This window comes from Quercus lobata, chromosome 4, assembly GCF_001633185.2.
Source record: "Quercus lobata isolate SW786 chromosome 4, ValleyOak3.0 Primary Assembly, whole genome shotgun sequence".
NCBI classification, from domain to species: Eukaryota; Viridiplantae; Streptophyta; class Magnoliopsida; order Fagales; family Fagaceae; genus Quercus; species Quercus lobata.
Genome location: NC_044907.1, coordinates 6667498 through 6687153, shown reverse-complemented (window position 1 = coordinate 6687153; position 19656 = coordinate 6667498). Strand labels below are relative to the sequence as shown.

Here is a 19656-nt window from a genome sequence, read left to right as displayed (position 1 = left end):
GTCTTTTTTTTTTTATTTGGTTTTACATTTCCATTTTGACAATATTATTCTAGTGAATATTCACATTATCATTTTCAATATTATGTCATTCTACTAAAACGCTTCTTCCTACTTTTTTTTTTTTAAGAACTTACCTAAATTTTTATTAAGGATTCAATAAATACTAAATCAAATTAAATATTCTTGAAGAAATTTAAATCATACTTAAATTTCCCATTTATAAGGGATTCAAACCTAAACTTTGATCCGTGATGGTATTACATTGTTAGTCTCTAATATTTATCTACCAGTGCTTTAGTTCCTAAAGTATCTTATTGGTCTTTAAAGTAACAACTTTGACAACTTATTAGTATTTGTTATTGTTTGGTTTTTTTTTTTTTTTTTTTTTTTTGGGTGTACCCCTAGCATAAACAATTCATTAAAAATTAATATTTTTTTTCAGTCCCTACTATCTCATGCCTCACTACCATTGTCTCGTATATAGGTGTGAATGGATCGGGTTGAGGAGTATTTTCAATTTGACCCACCATAGTCAGGTCGAAAAAGGATCTAGCCCAACTTAGCCCACCTAGATCGGGTTGGAATTAAAAAAAAAAATTTAATTAATTGAGCATTCAAACAACACCAATACAAATAAGAGAAAATTTTAACCTAATAAACCTGAGCATACCATCAAACTAACAGAAACTAATTTATTAGTGCTTCAAAGTTAATGGGATATCATATAGCTCTATCCTAACTCAGTTGATAAACAAAAGAATAAATAATAAAATTATATAATATATTTTTAAAATATATATATTAAATATAGGTGGATTGAGTTAGGCGAATTTGCTGACACTAACCTTTAAAAACCGACCCAACCTGATAGATTAGGTTGAATTGGATCGGTTTTGGCGAATCCACGAGTTGGTTGCACACCCCTAGCCTCATATAGTAGAATAAATAAAGGATAAAGAGTTGAAGAAGAAAATTTAAGACTTGAGCTTCCTCTAATGCGCTTGTGAATTTATGTTCTCTTATTCATTCTTATTTGTTTGGCTACAAATTTTCATCTTCTTTTAATTTCTTATTGGATCTTCCTATCTTTTTTTCATTAGTTTTCATTAGTTTTTCTTTTTCATTAATGGTAGATCAAAAAATATTAATGTCACTAGTAGATCTAGATGAAAATTAATAACAAGTTATTCCGTAAAATTTATTATAAAATGGTTAGGAAAATATTGTATAAATAGCACTATTCTTTTTTTTTTCTAAAGAAAAATAGCACTAATTTAAAAAGTTTGGAGATACAATAAAATGTGACAATATTTTCACAATATTTTTTGTTTTTAGTAGTGGTAATCCTAGTCTAATATTTTATTATTTTATTTTATTTTGACATATGAAATATTTGATACATCAACTTTGTGAAAATTTTGTGATAATTTGTTGGGTTGTAACACCATTTGTAATTTTTATTTTGTAAAATTCCTTGCATGATGGACACGTATCCCACCTTTTACTTTTATTTAATTTATTTTACCTCTTTTTTTTTTTTTTTCCTCAACCACACGTTTCTTTCACCCTTACCTTTGTCTCCTTTCACCTTTAACTTCCCCCATCCACCTTTATCTCTTTTCTACTTCTCCTTTCTCATCTTTTAAAAATTTTATGTTCTCCCCATATCAAACTCTTGGCTCAACTTCTCTGTCTTTTGATTTTTTTTTTTTTTTTCACAGCTTTCTTTTCTAACTCAGTTTGTCTTTTCTTAATTTTCCCACCATCAACCCAATTCATCTCCCTCAATTCCAGTATTTAAAACCTTGATTTGAGGCCCCTCCCTTCAACATGGCGCCGCCACTGATTTTGGCGACATCTCAGGCATTTCTCATATGTTTTTATGGTTTTTTTTATTATTTTTTATTAGGATGTACTGATGTTGCTTGTTTTCCTGTGAGATGGGTTTTTTTGGATGTATTGAAGTTTATTGTTTCTTGTGAGATGGGTTTTTTTTGGGATGTACTGATGTTGATTGTTTCCTATGAGAGGATTGTGACTCTAGTTTTTAGTTTTTAGTTTTTATTATTTATTTTTTTTTTAAGGATACACAAAGAAATATGAGTAAAGGCTTAAGTTGTTGAGAGATGTGAAAGAGGGAATTTTGGTATTTTTATTAATTTTTTTTAAAAAAATAATTACAACATACTACTAACCCAGTAACCCATAGGTAGAACCCTTTCCCCCTTAGACTTCCAAACACTTTGTGCATGAGGAGATATCAATTCAGCTACAAGCTTTGACGTTTATTAATTTTTATTTCTTCCTATAAAGTTAACCCAACATTTGATAAAAAGACTACATAAAGTATGTAAGACTGTCCTAGAAGCTCGGTATTAATGTGCACCGTAACACAAGCCATTGTTTATTAGTAAAAAAGGAACAAGTTTTTAAAACTACTATCATTAATTTAAACTAGTGGAAGAAAGGTATTTAGGTTTTGAATAAAATAAGTATTATGTTCAGAACATTTTCATACCATTGTTACAACAAATCTTATGTGGTAGTTTGTTATTGGCAAGGGTGGACCCACTTAGAAGGGTAGGAGTTATGACTCCCCAAACTTTTCTAATTTTATAAAATTACCCCTAAATTTTTCTATATTTTTGAAAAAATATAAAATTGACCTCCCAAACTTCTTAAATATTAGATTTTTACCCCTAAATTTACCTAAAATTTTCAAAAGAAATATGATTAGCCTCCCAAACACTTCATATTTCTTCTTTGACACTATTAAATTGGTTCAATTTTATATTTATTATTATTTTGGCCCCCCCCATTCATAAAATTTTAATTCCGCTCCTAGTAATTGGTTCTAATTTAAACATATCACTGGAAAAAAAAAAAAAAAAAAAAACTTTTTGTCCACTAGTAACAACTTGTCACTTAAAATTTGTTGTAAAAATATTGTGAACATAACATTTCTCATTTATTTATGAAAATTTTTTACCTCCAATGCAGTTTGGAGGAAACTTCCCCCAACTTATTACGTGACAGTTAAAGAGACCATTCACGTATACTTTTAGTCACATGTGTTTTTAAATGATATATATATATATATATATATATAGTTTTATAAATCGAAACTTATTCAAACCTTGTATTTTATTTATTGATTTTTCAAAAAAGACTTAAAGGGCCAATAATTTAGGACAAGAGTAATAAAGTGTTAGTAATAGTCGCTTAGAGTTTGTTTGGATATCGCTTATTGTTGAAACTGAAAATATTATAGCAAAATAATTTTTAAATGTGTAAATAGTGCCGTGAAATCTAGTTTTAACTTAACATTTGTTAAAATCCGTACTTGCGAGTCTCGTGAACAATGCATGAAACCCCCAAAAAAACGCCAAATGCAGGGAGTTTCATTTTTCAGTGCAATCCAAACTCAATTTTTAGTCAAAGACTCTATGTTACCACCTTTTTTTGGAAGATTATATCACCACCTAACTAACAATTTAATTAAAATTCTAATTTACGAAAATAATATTCATTAGAAAGCAACTATTACCACCATTGCCCAATTGGGCTGGTTGGGGAGCACGGGAGAGTGGGTTCAAGCTGTTGGAATTGCAATATGTAAGTATTTCTAACCATTTTAACTAAAAATAATAATAATAAATAAATAAATAAAAAACCCTCCAATTTACTGCACTAACTTGGTTGAATGCCTTTCTTTAAGCAAAGGAAATTATTCATATTTTTGTCTCTCTAGAATTTTTTGTTCATGATCATTTCTCTCTATAATTTAAGCTTATATGAAAGAATTTGGGATTGTTTAAGGTTTTCAAAAGGGTCTTTATGTATGTGCATGTTAACTTGAGATTTGATTGATCAGCAATATGTGTCAATATGAAATTCTGATAGAATTTTTATGAGATTTTGGGAGGTGACAGTTGGTGGCTGAAGGGTGAGTCATGGCAGTGATGGACTGGTGGTTGGTTCACCATCTGAAGAAGTTTTTCGTTCTAGGTGTAGGTATTCCTCAAGGAAGTATTGTGTCTTCCCTGCTTTGCTTATTTTACAATGGACATCTGGAAAGAAATGTGATCATTCCATATCTTGAGAAAGCTAGTGAAGCTGCTGCTAAAGATATATCTAGAAGACATATTTCTAGTGATGCTTCTGCATAGGAAAGTAGCGGGGATGGATATATACTTCTTAGACTTATGTGTGACTTCCTTCTCATTTCAACCTCAAAGAAGCTGGCTGCTAGCTTCTTTTCCAGGTTGCAAAGAGGATTTCGGGCGTACAACTGCAACATGAATGATAACAAATTTTCTCTCTCAATTTTGATATTGAAGACTTATCAAGGATTCCATCAAGTAGGAGTGGATTGCTTATTAATTGTTCCACTTTAGAAGTTCAGGCAGACTACTCAAAGTTAATTTTCGTATATAATTTTACTTAATTCTTGTCATTCTACTTGCTAGTTGTATCTTATAATCTTCTGTTTTGGATTTTAGCTTCAGATGTCAAGATTAGGACAATCATTTGAACCTTTGAAATCATTCCATATCATTGTCATGCTACTCATTAAGCGTACATTTTATACTCTCGAAGCGTTCTTATTTGGCTTTATATCTCTTTCTTCCAAACAATTATACTTGAGAGTTTCCTTTTGCTTGTTTTCTTTTTGTTTATCATTATTGGACCTAATTCTTATCGAATTTCCAGCCACAAATTATCAATATCACATCCTTAGCGACTTCTTCAATATGTTGTGAGTTAAAATGTTTATATTGCAAGCAGTAGTCAAGCAGTGTCCAGTCCTCTTTGAAGTACTTTTGAGATTTTTGTTAGATATGATTCGTTTAAGATAAGTCCGTGGTTGGGCCCTTAGAATGAAGCCAGGTCTAATTGTTTGACTCATTTTTGGGCTCTTTTTTTTTTTTTTAAATGATATTTCATCGTCTTGTTATTGAAGCTCTACATGTTGCAGTTAGATTTGCCTTTTGGTTTATCTAATGTAAACTTTGAATCTCAGCTTTATGAAAGTTCAATTTATTCCCCCATTAACTTGTTCCTTATGCCAGGTCACCATCTGAAGACAAAGCTATGTGGCTTTATGAGACCTAAATGCCATCCTATATTCTTCTGTTCAAATATTAATTCTGCAGATGTTGTCAGATTAAATATATATCATGCTTTTTTGGTATATGCAATGAAGTTTCATTGCTATGTTCGTGACTTATCATACATATGAAAACTTCGCATGGGATTCTATCTAAAAATTATTAAAAAATCTGTGAGGTATGGATGTAGTCATAACCACATTTGTTGCAACAGACACAGAAATATAAGGGAAATATTTTTTTGTATTTTTTGAAAAATTCTGCTTATAAATCTGTTCAACGATTTGTTAATTTGCATTCTACACCAAACAATTTGTTATTGAAAATTTTTAAAGTTATTTACTTATTTATGATATATTGTCGACTAAGTACCATATATTAAATTGTCAATAACCTACTGATCTAAAATTTAGAAATTCTTCTCATCACTTAATCCCATCTTCAATCTGAATAGATGCATATATATGTTGGTAAAGTCTGAGACATGTTTCTGTTTTTTTAGACTTAAGACTCTTTTTTTCCTGTTTATACCTTCTTTTCACATAAAGATGGACTCTACGTGATGATCCTCTACTTAGAAGTCATTTATCTGAGAGGGGGAGGCATATAAATTGAACTTCTTCAATTCTTTCTTACCCAAAAAGGAAGCAAGAAAAAAAAGAGATCCAATGTATCTTTTCCTATTATAGGAAGTGAAGAAATGTCTTTGTTCTGTTCATGACAAATACTTCAAGCACAATTGAAAATTTGTGATCACAAATGTAAATGTTTAACTCTTTGCATCTTTTTTTTTTTGTTGAAAAGTAACTCTTTTCATCTTCATTGAGTACCTATTGTTATTTTTTTTACTATGTAATTTTCTTTGGTTGCTTACAAGTTACAACATGTGGGGTGGGGATTTATCCCCAAGTTCAATTCTACGGAATAATTACACAATACTACTTAGTTATCTCTTGACTATTATAAGACTCTCTCTCTCTCACAAAACCAAAAGGAATCAGAGAAATTAGGGTTTAATCGCAGAAATGGCAATGGCTGGACGAATCAGATCGACTCTCCCTCTCTTCACAAAGGCTCTCCGCTCCGATTCCCTCTCAGCTCACCGATCAGCGCTCGCTCTCACCGACTCTCAGGTGCTTTCTTCATCTCTAAACCAAAACGCTCTCGTATTTTGCTAATTTGCTCTGGTTTTGATTTGGTTACGCGCTTGTTTGGTTTCCGAGAAAATCGGAGGAAAGTTGTGAAATTTAATTGGAGGTGAGAGAAGCCGAAGCAATCCTTGTGTGTGAATCATTCCGTGAAGGACTTCGTGATCTTTGGGTTTCTAATCTCTCTCATCTGCTTCATTTTTGGAAATCTTAGCCCAAGCGACCACAATCTCTCTCTATATCCCCACACTTGCACAGAGATGCTCTATGCAATTTTTGAATTTGTATGCTTTCTCTCTCGATTTCATTTCTGAAAATATGTGGGTATTGTGATTCTTATTTAAGCTTGTAGTTGAGCTTCGGCTGGGCATATGGGTATTGTTTTTCTTTGTTCTTGTTCTTGTTACCGTTCTGACTGTGTGGGCTCCATCACTTTATCATAAAAATTGAGTTTGAATCATGAAAACTGAGAAATGAGAACTGAATTTTGAGTTAGATCAAATCAAATAGGCCTTAAATATTCAGATTTTGTTTTTCAAGGCAAAACACACACACATATATATAAAAGACAAACTAGAGATGAAGCAACAAAAGAACCCACTTTTTTAATACAGAATAAAAATAAAAATAAAAATAAAATTGAGTACTATGTACAAAGTTGAGCCAGCATTTTTTATTGTTTGTGTGCTGTGACTTCCTACCATTGCTTATTCTTTTTGCTGCAAAGTCGCAGCAGCCCCTGCACCACTCCATCAATCTCTTCATCTCCCTTATTTTCCATGTTCTCCCTCAATTCTTTTGCCTTCCTCTTTGGAGTTTTCTCCACAAGTACCTTCCTGATAACCTTTGCCACCTCTTCTCTTTCAAGCCTCCCATTCGTGTCTCTCTTCACTTCTACACCTGCACCTAACGCCTCCACCAGCCTAGCATTCACTGGCTGATCAAGATGCATGGGCATGAGTATAATTGGAACCCCAAACTTCATGCTCTCCATCACAGAACTCCATCCACAATGACTCACAAACCCACCAATGCTAGAGTGCTTTAAAATCGTTTTTTGTGGTGCCCATCCCTCCACAACCATTCCCCTATCTCCAATGCTATCAAGAAAACCTTTTGGAAGTGCCATTTGAAGATTGACTTTCTCACCTTGAGGGAATCTCACTACCCATATGAAGTTTACCATGCTGAGCTCTACCCCATAAGCTATCTCTTGCATTTCCTCCATTGACAAAAAATACTTGCTGCCAAATGAAACAAACACAGCTGATGATGGTTCCTTGCCATTTAGCCACTCTATGATTTCCTTTTTCTCATCTTTTTCAACGGGGTCTTGAACAAGTGGACCAACCGGCACAATCTTCTTCTTCACTAAAACAGAGAGATAATCAATATACTTCGCCTCGATTTCTCGAAAAGTTTTGATCAAAATGATTTCAGAAGATTGTTGGAAGCATTCTAGTATTCAATCCCCATCGTTAGTATCATTTGCGAACTTACGAACCTCATAATCCCGAAGATAAATTTCTGGAGAAGGATATTCAACACCAGGGTTGTAGGCAAGGTGCATAAAAAAAGATGTCATTGAAGCACTCAGGGCCAAGAACTCAACGGCTGGAATATTTTGTGACTGAGCTAGTGACGGTGCCAATATCTGAAGAAAATCATAAATAACCAAATCAGGCTTTAATTGCTTTACAATGGTGGTGATGTTTGGGCTAGCCATGTCCATGGCCTTTTTGAGTGTGGGCATGAGATGGGGTGGCAAGCCATTGGTTGTGTGGTAGTGTGGTGGAAGCTCGGGTAAGGATGGAAGATGGAGTTCTACAAGTTCTATTGACAGTGAATCCTTTTCAGATAGTTGTTGTTTGATGGAGCCAAGGTTTATTGGTGTAGTACAAAAATAAATATGAAAGTTTCTAGTTGTTAGCTTCTTGGCTAGCTCTAGGAAGGGTGATATATGGCCATGAGCTAATCATGGGAGCATTAAGACACTAATAGTGTTGTGTGTAGCTTCCATTCTCAATTTCCTGCTCTTTGGGGGGCTATTGCTTTTGGCTTTGTCTGGGGACAGATACCATATATAATACGAGCTGGTAATCAAATAAAATTTCATTACCAATTGAGTTCCTGTGAGATCAATTGATAAAATTTTTGGTAATCAAATAAAATATATGGGTTTTTCTTTTTTGTTAAAATAATTTACACCAAAAATTAGTTGATATCTTAGAGTCTGTTTAGAATCTGCTTATTTTGTTGAAACTGAAAACTTTTTATTAAAAATACTGTAAATGAAGTTAAAAGTTAGCTGAAGTAGTACAGTGGGGCTCATGAATAGTATCAAAAAGTGTAGTGATACCAATGAATAGTAGCAAAAATAAGTTAAACAGTAAAATAAGCTAACTTTTTAATTTGGAGCTATACGCACACTTAACTTGATAATAAGAACCTGAATAGATGTTGTAAGTTAAAATTCTAATGTATTTTAAAAAAAATAAATAAACAAAAACAAAAACAGAGAGGAAGAAGAAGAAAGGTAAGACTGGTAATACAAAAGTTAGAAACATTAACTCTGGTCGAAAGGCATCACCAACAGCTTCTCCATATTTTTGTATTATTTGGACAGTGAACAATGATAATTAATTTTTACTTACCTACTTTTTCAAATTCGTCTTCCAATAGATTATCTATCATTTCTCTATCTTATTTAAATATTATTTTTTTCATTATTTATTCTTTTTTTAACAATTATATTTTTTAATGAGAAATGTTATATTCACAGCATTTTTCACAATATTTTCACAATAAAATTTATGTGGAAAGTTATTACTAGTTTTAATTAACCCACTACTGAAATTATTTTTTTACTTACCAATATTAACTAATAACAATCTGTTACTTAAAATTTATTGTGAAAATATTATGGTAGCATTTCTCAATTAGGAATTTTATATTTTATATTTATTTTTTATTTTTCCTTTCTTTCATCTCACTTTCATCCATACATTTCTTTTCTTTTTTCTCCTCTACATACATGTCCATTATCTCTATCCTCCCTTCTTTTATTTTCTTTTTCTCTTTCATTCAAGAACATTCCAAGGAGCTCTCATTCTCTCTTTTTTTTCAAGAAATTATTTTTTTACTTACCAATATTAACTAATAACAATCTGTTACTTAAAATTTATTGTGAAAATATTATGGTAGCATTTCTCAATTAGGAATTTTTTATTTTATTTTTTATTTTTCCTTTCTTTCATCTCACTTTCATCCATACATTTCTTTTCTTTTTTCTCCTCTACATACATGTCCATTATCTCTATCCTCCCTTCTTTTATTTTCTTTTTCTCTTTCATTCAAGAACATTCCAAGGAGCTCTCATTCTCTTTTTTTTTCCCCAGCTCTCTCTTTTCTTTTTTTCTTTTCTTTTTTTTAACTTGATTCTAGAACATTCACTAGCTCTCTCTGAAATAAGAAAGAAAAAAAAGAAAAAAAAGAAAGAGGTATAGAGAGAAAGAACAAGAGAGATGGGTCACTATGCCATCGTCCATCTTCATCCCCACGCAATGTAGTCTAGATGGGTCAGATGACTTCTGTCTTCTGTCTTTTTTTCTTTTTTTTTTTTATTAATTTTAAAATTGTGTTTTTGAGTTTGTATTCTGATAATCTGATTATGCTTGATTTTAGAGATGTTTGAGAGAAAGAATGTTGTGTTTGTAGCTGTGAGAGAAGAGAGAATTTTTTTTATTGAGATGTATGAATTTTTTAAGTAGAAAAATTCATTTGGAGTTGCTACAGTGCTTCTCTAGATAGAGAAGCACTGTAGCAATTTCAAAAAATATTTGGAAAAATTTTGCATTTAGAAAATCTGTTGGAGTGTGAATAGTAGAGTTTTCTCTCTAAAAAATAAATATAGCTAATCTATTGGAAATGCTCTGAACTAAACTAAAATAAGGGTGTAGAAAAGGAATCAAGTTTAAACGTCACTCGTGATACCTAACCAGTGATAAGAAACACAAAACTTACGTAAGTGCTTGCATAAGTGATATAAGTGATGTTGATACTTATTTTCGCGACACATTTTCTACAAGCTCGAATCAACCAAGCCTGACTTCATTGTGAGCTCAATTCATGTATTATATTTTATTTTTTTAAACATGGTCCAAGCTCATGTGACTTATGTGAGAAATTGAGGATGTGTGGTTTAGAGGGTATGGGTTGGTTCCTTTCGGACCTTTTGCATGAACCCAGTCCATGCGTGCTACCAAGTGGGTAAGGGACACTGGCAGTACCTCAGGCTCATGGAAGAGGTTTTGTATCCAAAATTTCCACCCAAAATAGTTTTTATGCTCTGGGTGACATGTGGCCTAAAGTTTCTACCCTAACTCACTTTAACTTTAAAACATAGTTGGTTCCCATTGGCCAACTCCATCTACTAGGCATCACTTAGGTGAGCCTTTCAATGATCTGAAATGTCTGATCAAAGGCAACCAATTAGAGCAAACTCCATTTATTTCCAAAATTATGTAAAAAGCTTACCAAACTCTTCCTTAAACAAAAGATCATAGGAGATAAAAACATCTTCCACTACTCAAAAACCAGTCATTAGCAACACTCCAAACTCTATATAAAACTCTCTTTTCAATTCAAAAATGAACTAACCGCGTTTTACCCACATACTTGAAACTTCAGAGTAAAAGCCCATTCAGCCAGTCAACATTCTCATGATTCTGAATCTTAGGGGTGGAAATATGGGTACAGGGGAACCTACCCTCTCTTGCTCACAACCTCTCTCAATTCCCTCTTCTCAGTAACTGTGAGTCGAAGTTTTAGACCTGTTGAACCACATATTCCCCATAGAGCTGAAACTTGAGAGCCAAAACCCACTGAGTTAGGAAACATTCTCACAATTCTGAACTTTAGGGGTGGAAATATGGGTACAGGAGAACCTTCTTTCTTTTCCTCACAACCTCTCTTAATTTCCTCTTCTCAGTGACTATGGGTCGAAGTTTCAGACCTGTCATGTTTTTATACTTTTTCAGCATTTTTGTTATTAGCATTTTGATTCTCTCTTGTCAAAGCACCATTAACCTTTTTTTTCTATATATTGTGAATTTTGGGCTTGATTTTTCACAAATAAACATTTCTAAAGAACCCAATGAGATATTTAGGCCGTTTTCGCATTTTCGGCCCTTGTCGCAAAAATGTCCCTGACAAGTGACAAAAAATTAAAGAAAGAAAATTTTAAATTGAACTTTTGACCTTTATTTTTCAATTTAAAATATTGTAAATATTGTCGTCATTGGACCTTTATTATATATGATTTATACAAAGTAACTATATCTCATTAGAATATAAAAAAAGCCACGTAAATACAATTAAATCTTACAAGATCGAATTATTATTATTTTGTTCGACAAAATATCCAAATTTAACCCGGTTATATTACCAAAAATTTTTAATAAAATTTCAACATATGACGCCTATTCCATGATGTAATTCAGGGGTAGACCCAAGTGAGGACCCAAGGGCTTGGGTCGTCCCTAGGCCAATTTTTATTTTATTTTATTTTATTTTTATAGTTATTATATATTTTTATTTTTGTAGTTGGATCTCTTTCCAAAACTTTAGACCATTTTACCCCAATCAAACTAATTAGTCTGTAAGGACTCGATTTATAATGACCCAAAATGATATGGGGTTCACACGTAAAAAAGGGTCAAACAATATAATTTGTAGAGCGTGGGTATTAAGAACTAGATTAACTTTTGTAGAATGAGAAGATTCACCCTCACGTATATTGAAGGCTCAGAGCTGGCACAACAATCGGTTTTTTCTTGAAATAGATATAGTTCTTTTGTTTTTCACGTTTTTCTTCTTCAGTCTTTGCTTTTCTTTTTTTTCTTTTTTCTTTTTTGTTATCCTTCGATCTCCTTTTCTGCGTGTTCTTCTTTCAGTTTATATACCACCCTCTGTATTCCATTCTCACCACACACGTGTAGGTTGGGTTCGAGGGATTTCTTTCTGTCCCATCTAGCGCCTCCTGGAACTTCCTATGGGCAGCTGTAAGGCTGCTTCATTACTGTTCAGGTATCACCTTCACATTAATGCGGCCAGAAAGTTGGTTGAGAGGCAATTAATGCGGAGGCAGCTGTAGTTATAGATATTTGTTTGTCTTTTCTTTCTTACCCTTGGTCTGTTATCCCATCTTCAGTGGTGACCTAGTTCCGAGATCCGATTGTAACAAGACCGCGTCCTGATCGTCTTCGGACGCATACTGCCGAGGAGTATGGTGTCCTCGGACGAATACAGAACTCTACTTTCGTGATATTGACTACCCCCCCTCGGTGGTTACCCTTACGACCTGACTTGGGCCTCCTCGGACAGATTTGCATCCTCGGATGGGCCACAGGCCCAACGATCTTGACCTTAATGGGTCTGTTGATTGACTGGCCCCCACATAGCCTAATCCAAATAGCAACTATTAAACCCAAAAATTTAACAAAACAATAAAAACATTTACAATGGTGATTGTATTTTACCAAAAAATATATATATATATATATATTTTACCACCAAAGAACCAAAAAATCATGTGTTATTAGAGAAATTAAAACTAAATTTTTTACAACTACAGTAAACTGGTATAAATACTAGCTAACTATAACAAGTTGTTAAAAATAATATACAATATTTTATTAAGATTATATTTTTTCCTTCAATTAAAAAACTCAAATTCTCTATCTTCATTTATTACTTTAATGAGTTTTTTATATTATTTTAAATGAAGTGATAAAAGAAATAGAACATTTGATATTATGTCTATTGTAAAGTAGAGTGGTAAAATAGATAAAATAGTTTTTTGAGTTGTTAAAAACTAAAATTTTTAGCACTACCACTGTGAATGATCTAATTTAAAAAATAAAAAATAAAAATCATAGCCAACCTAGTATTTTTTTTTTAAAAAAAAACATTATTTTGTTTTTGTCTTTGTTGGTAGACAATTGCATCTTAATGTATATAAAAACAACGATTTTGTATATTTATAATTTTTTTAATACTATATAGATGTCTATTTGGAGTTATTTATTTATTTTTTTATTTTTTTATTTTATACTCTGGCCCCCGCTAGCTTGAAATCTTGAATCTGTCCCTGATGTAATTGACCATATATTTCTTATTCAACGATAAAAAAAACTTTTCTAATTAAGTCAACTGGAACTGATATGTTATATTACCAAATTTAAACTAACTACCTAGCAACCCGTATAATGTACAGAAATTATCAATAAAATATAATTTTATCTCTCTTTTCTAATTGGCATATAAATATGAAAATTTGTTAATTATAATAGTCATAAATACTTATTTATTTTAATTATGTTTGTATATGAAATTTTATAATTTTATAAATTATCATAAAGTGAGCACATTTTATCTTTTTATTGTAAGTTGTAGTCAAATTTTGTCCTCAAAATTACCTTCCTTTGATATATATATATATATATATATATATATATATAAGGGGAAAAAAAAGAAGATATAACTAGATGTGGGCCCGAGAGGTCTGCAACCCAGCCCAAACTCTACCTGGGCCCAGAACCCGTGCCGAAGGGGTATCCTGCCGAGGACGAATGGTCAATGGCCGACGTGGCGAAGGGAATGGCTGAGGACTTACCCTGTCCTCGGTATTCCGGAGCTGTAATAGAAGGACCCACACTGCGGTGTAGGCAACCCCCAAACAGCCCCCCTCCAGGGGAAGTGAACGAAATGGGGCCCATAGGGAAGCAGGGTGTGAAAGTTGGACTAAAGAAAACGCGTCCTTTCTTCAGTAAATGCACCTGCCAATACCCAGAGATGGTTGAAAAGAAAAGACGTTTGGACAGTGTGAACCTTGATCCATGCAACTAATAGAAAGTTAGATGGGATGGCTGACGGGACGGACACAGAGATAAGCTCCCGCCTGACCTACAAGTGGAGGGTCAGGATCAACCAGGCCGGACTATATAATAAAAAGGAAGGTGCGCCAAAAAAGGGAGGCTAGGAAAAATGGCCAAGAAACGAGAGCCTCCCAGCCCACCTCCATGAGAAGTACTCTAGGGGTGACGATCATTTAACCTTGTATGAACCCCCTGAAAAACCCACCGCCTATCGATCAAGGCCTAGCCTTTCAAACCCACGCTCTACAAATGATATTGTTAGGGCCGTTTTACGTGCGAACCCGACACTGTTACGGTCCGCCACGAATCGTGACCCTACACTAGAGATACAACCTACATTTGGAACTTAGCTAGTTTAGAGCATTGACAACCTATTTGCAAAATTTTATCTAACTTTTCTAGCAAAAAACCACTTTTTAATTTCTTGTTTTTAATTTCAATTATCCATTTTTCAAATACATGCTACACCTCATTCTTCATTTTCTTATAGATTCATTCAAAGTATTTTATCTATATATTAGGGAACAGAAAGAGTGGAGAGATAGAAATTTAGAAAAAAAAAAAAAAAAAAGTTGGAAAAAGTTCTACAAAACGTTACTTTGCTCTTCGAGGCTTTTTTTTTTTTTTAATCTATATTATTAATAACAAGATTCTTGGTTTGGATTTCAACTTTTTACTTACTAAAGCACTCTTATCTTTTAGTTAAATAATTTTAAATTAAAAAACACGTATTGGTTAAAGGAGTAATTTACTATCCTTAAGTTTTAGGCTTTTTCTTTTATTTTCTCAATTCTACCTAAAACTTAGGACACTATCTATCTCATTTTTAACGTTACCTTAACTCTTTCTTAAAAAAAAAAAAAAAAAAAAATACACTTGGTTATTTATATATCACTTTTAAACATTACAACACTAAGCAAAAAAGAAATAAATAAAAAAAAAGTATTATTCCATGCGCAAAGTGTGTATTATGAGTCTAGTTAAATATATATTTATTTTGGCAACGTGCTTAAGCTTGTTGAGTAGTGGCCACAACAATGACATACACAGGACGTTGATTTTCGACTGTCAGGTGTGTGGAACTGCTTACAAGAGCTAGCCAGAGTGTCTTGAACACTTGGAGGCCTGACACACCAAGACCTTCGAGATTGACTGACGTTGCACCTCATGTGGAACTTTCATCCACAACAACATCTGCATAATTTGAGGTTCAATTGTTCCCGGAGCTGCCCACTGGTATATTATTTTAGGATTTTTATTAATGTGTTCTTTTTTTCTTTTTGCAGATTGACATCTCCGTAGGTATATATGGTATTATTTTTTTGTTTTTTTTGTTTGTTAGAGATATATATTAGGCATATATTAGCCCAATATAATAGGCCCAAGCCTAGTCCTACTTATACTAGTAGTCTAGGGTTTAATCGCCTATATATACTCATGTTAGAGTTCATTGTAATACAAGTTATTATACTACACTCTTATATAATAAAGATGTAGTCATTAAAGGATTCTGCCGTGGATGTAGGCCGACAAAGCTAAACCACGTAATCCTTGTGTTCTCGGTGTTCCTATTTTATGCTTCCCCTTCCGACTTTCTGGTTCCTGTTAACATCTTTGGTGTTCTTCCGCTGCCTTTGCCTTCATCCAGTAGTCATTGTCAAAAGCGAGTCACCGTCGTCACGCCTACAGCTCCTAAAACACATCAATATACAGACCATTCAGTCTTTCTCTCTCACTTTATATTATTAACATTATTGATTAGGTTAGAATTTCATGCTATTATCTTAAAGAATCACTCACCTAAATGCTTCTATTCATATTTCATGGTCTCTTTAATTAGTGGAAATTTCTAAAATGTGTAGTGAAATTTGAAATTAATATGTTTGTATATATATATAACCTTTAACATTATATCATACCCGATTTCTAATATTATTATTATTATTATTACAACAAAGAAAAGGAGGAGTACTTATAACAAAGAAAAGGAGGAGTACTCCTCCTTTTCTTTATTGTTGCATTCCATGTCCACCAAAGGATGATTTGTACAACACAAATTCAAATGTACTTCATTAACTTTGAGCCGTTACCTAACTCACACTCTAAGAATGTGTTTGAATACCGCTTATTTTGCTAAAAACTGAAAACACTGTAGCAAAATAATTTTTAAATATGTGAATAGTGCCGTAAGACCCATTTTTAATGAAAGTTTTTGTGAAAAAGAGGTTTGTGAGTCAAGTTTGTGTGGAAAAAGAGGTTTGAGTCAAGTTTGTGTGAAAAAAGAGGTCTGTAAGTCTTGTGAACAGTGTATGAAATCCATTGAAAAACATACAATAAGCCTGCAAATTCGTCACAATTAACACTTGTAAAAGTATTAGCAATAGTAGAAGTCTAAAGAAGTGCCACAACCCATAAAAATATTAGTACCAGTAGAGGCATAAGAGGTGCCAGTTATGTGATAATATAGATATCTAGTTGGTTAAAATAAAAAGTAAATGGGTGTACGACTGTAAGTGCAACTATCCCAAAATAATTGCAATTTACCCCCAATATTGTCAAGCCTATTGCATTGTTGTAACTTGTAAATAAAAATGAAACTGGCAATTCAATAGATTCGCTTGGCTTATAATCATTAATTTGTTGTGGAATTGACCCAATACACGAGTCAATTAGAAATAATAATAATAATAAGGTGTCGTTTTTAATTTTATGAATTCTTGTTTGTTTGGCTAGAACTATCAAGCTCCGTTTTTAGTTTTTATGTGCTGTTTTTTAAAATCACATTTAAAAAAAAAAAAATTTCTCAATTTCTCAATTTTTCAAAGTACAAGTATACTTTATCATTTTATCAACAAATATATATATATATATATATATATTTATATATATAATATACACACTTTAGCATATTTTCGGCAAAAAACTAAATAAGTTGTTCCCAAATAAAAACTAGTCTAGGACTACAATTCTAATGAAATTTAGACATTGTTAGTTGAGTGTCCATCTTAAGACTCATTGACATAGCATTCACAGCGGTGATAATGTGATGGATCATTGATCCGAGACAAAAACAAGTAGAAAGAGAAAAAGGTAAAAGTAAAATCGACAGAGTTTAATGAATTTGTTCTTGTTTACTTAATTCACTATGTTAGCATAGGACTCAAATGACCACTTGCTAAGAATATACCTTATTTAAAAATTTGTTATGAAAAAAGAATTCAATGTAAAAAAAAAAAAAAAAAGAATAAATGACTAAAGAAAAAAAGAGAGTGGAGTATTCTTGTTCCTTTTAAGTTCCTATTAGGATTTTTAGGAGTAGAAGGGGGCGATCACTGTGGCTTACCTACCTAGTTGTGACCATAATGGCACCCTACTTGCTCTCGAGCGAGACCCTATACTCTCGGTCTGTGAGAAACTCACTTATTATTTTTTGAACCGTTTAGGATGAAGATGAGATTTAAAGAGTACCAATACACAACTAGTGTTGAGGCTTGATCCCAAGTCCTGAAAACTTGCTAGCTAGCCCGGTATCTTACCAACTAGGGCACCCGAATGTATTACATTGTACTTATTCCTATCTAGTTTAGTAAAGTAATTTATTGGCAAAAACCACATTTTTGTCCCTACATTTTCAGGTGATTTCCACTTTGGTCCCTAGATTTTATTTTTACTGTTTTTAGTCCTTATTTAGAACAATGCCATCAATTTTAGTCCTTTTTCTAATGCCCTAATGGCAAAGTCCTAGGTGGCAGACGGAACTATTAAAATAATAATAAAATTTTTTATTTTTGCATTAAAAAATGCCACGCCAACATCTAAATTAAAAAAAAATTATTAATTTTAACTAAATAAAAAAAATTAAAAACCAAAAATCACATTAATTAAGATCTAAGTGTGTCTTGAAAAAGAACAACAAAAACACAAACCCATAAGTTAAAAAAAAAAAACCAACAAACAACCATTCAACACCAAATTCTCCAGCAAATCACTAATCCACATGATTTTCACAAAGTCCATAATTGAATAACTAATCTGCCATACAACACCGAATTCTCTAACAAATCAAACCCATAAACTCAGTAAACAAACCAATCTCCAACAAATTCATAAACTTATATTTTCTTAGGAAACAAACACCAAAAACCCAAAAAAATTAGCTCAAATACAAATTCATAAATCCCAAAGCCCCCATTTTCTCAAACCCAACAAAATCATCAAAGACCCATAACAAGCCACACCCAAAATCTCCATTCCTTTTCTTGTTCTTCTTCCCTAGATCCACCACTACTAAACCCAAATCCATCACAACCAAACCCTAAAACCATTTCAACCATAGCTTAGATATATTAACCATCAAACAACCCAAACCCTCACACCATCACAGATTGAAGAAGGGAGATTGAGTGGGTGAGTCCAAGAAAAGTAGAGACTAGAGATGGAGGGAGAGAGCAAGTATACCACCTTGATGGTGGCTTGTGGCAGTGAACGTTGAGGAAAGAGAGCGATTGACTATGGTGGATTTGTCATCATCAAGGGTGCTGTTGTTGATGAAAGAGAGAGCCTGGCCAATTTGGTCCTTCTTGGCTGGGGCCTCGTCAGCTCTCTCTATCTCATGGTCAAATCCCATGGCTGAGACCTATGGCCACACCCATCAGTTGTTGATATTTGAATATAAACAAAAGATCACAAATTCAAAATTTGAAAAGAAACAAGCACCGAGAGAGAGAGAAAGAGAGAGTCATTGATCTAAAAAGAAAGAAGAAAAACAAAGATACAAACACAAATAGAGCAAGTAATGAATCTTGAAAGAACGAAGAAAAAGAAGTAACCCCAAGGCCCCTTGTGTCGAACTTGTACTTTGCCCATTAGAAAGAGGCAAAGGTATTAGCAGAGTTAAGCTGTTAGTGCTTACTTCTTTCTAACTTAATTCTGACTTTTTTGGGTTTTAATTTTTAATGATAAAGAAAAAGGGAGAGAAAAAAAAAGAAGAGAAAATGTTTTAATTTTCTCTACCCCTTGTGTTGGTTATATTTTAATTTTTTGGATTTGTGTTTTTTGGTTGTTTTCTAAGAAAAAGTAAAAGAGAAAATCTCAAATAAAGGAAAATGTTCTTTTTGTTCTTAAATTTGGGTTTGTGTTCTTTTTGTTCTTGTTCAAGACACACTTAGATCTCAATTCATGTGATTTTTTGTTTTTAATTCTGTTTTTATTTTTGGGTCATGCTAACGAGTACCCTAAGGGTACTCATTAATAATCCATTTCAGGAAAATTTTGACGTTACTTTTATGGGAAATGAAAAAAACTGTCAAAATATTAATTGTTTTTTTTTTCTTTTCCCATAAAAACTTTTTTTAACCGGATTCTTAACTAGTGCCCCAAGGGTACTCGTTAGCATTTCCCTTTATTTTTTTTTTATTTAGTTAAAATTAATAATTTTATTTATTTATTTTTTTAGAAAGA

At 32.7% G+C, this 19656-nt stretch overlaps 1 pseudogene; it reads right to left on the bottom strand.

Annotated features, from left to right (window-relative positions):
* Positions 1-6310: 6310 nt before the first annotated feature.
* On the bottom strand, positions 6311-8400 carry LOC115983864 (annotated as a pseudogene).
* Between the last annotated feature and the right edge of the window lie 11256 nt (positions 8401-19656).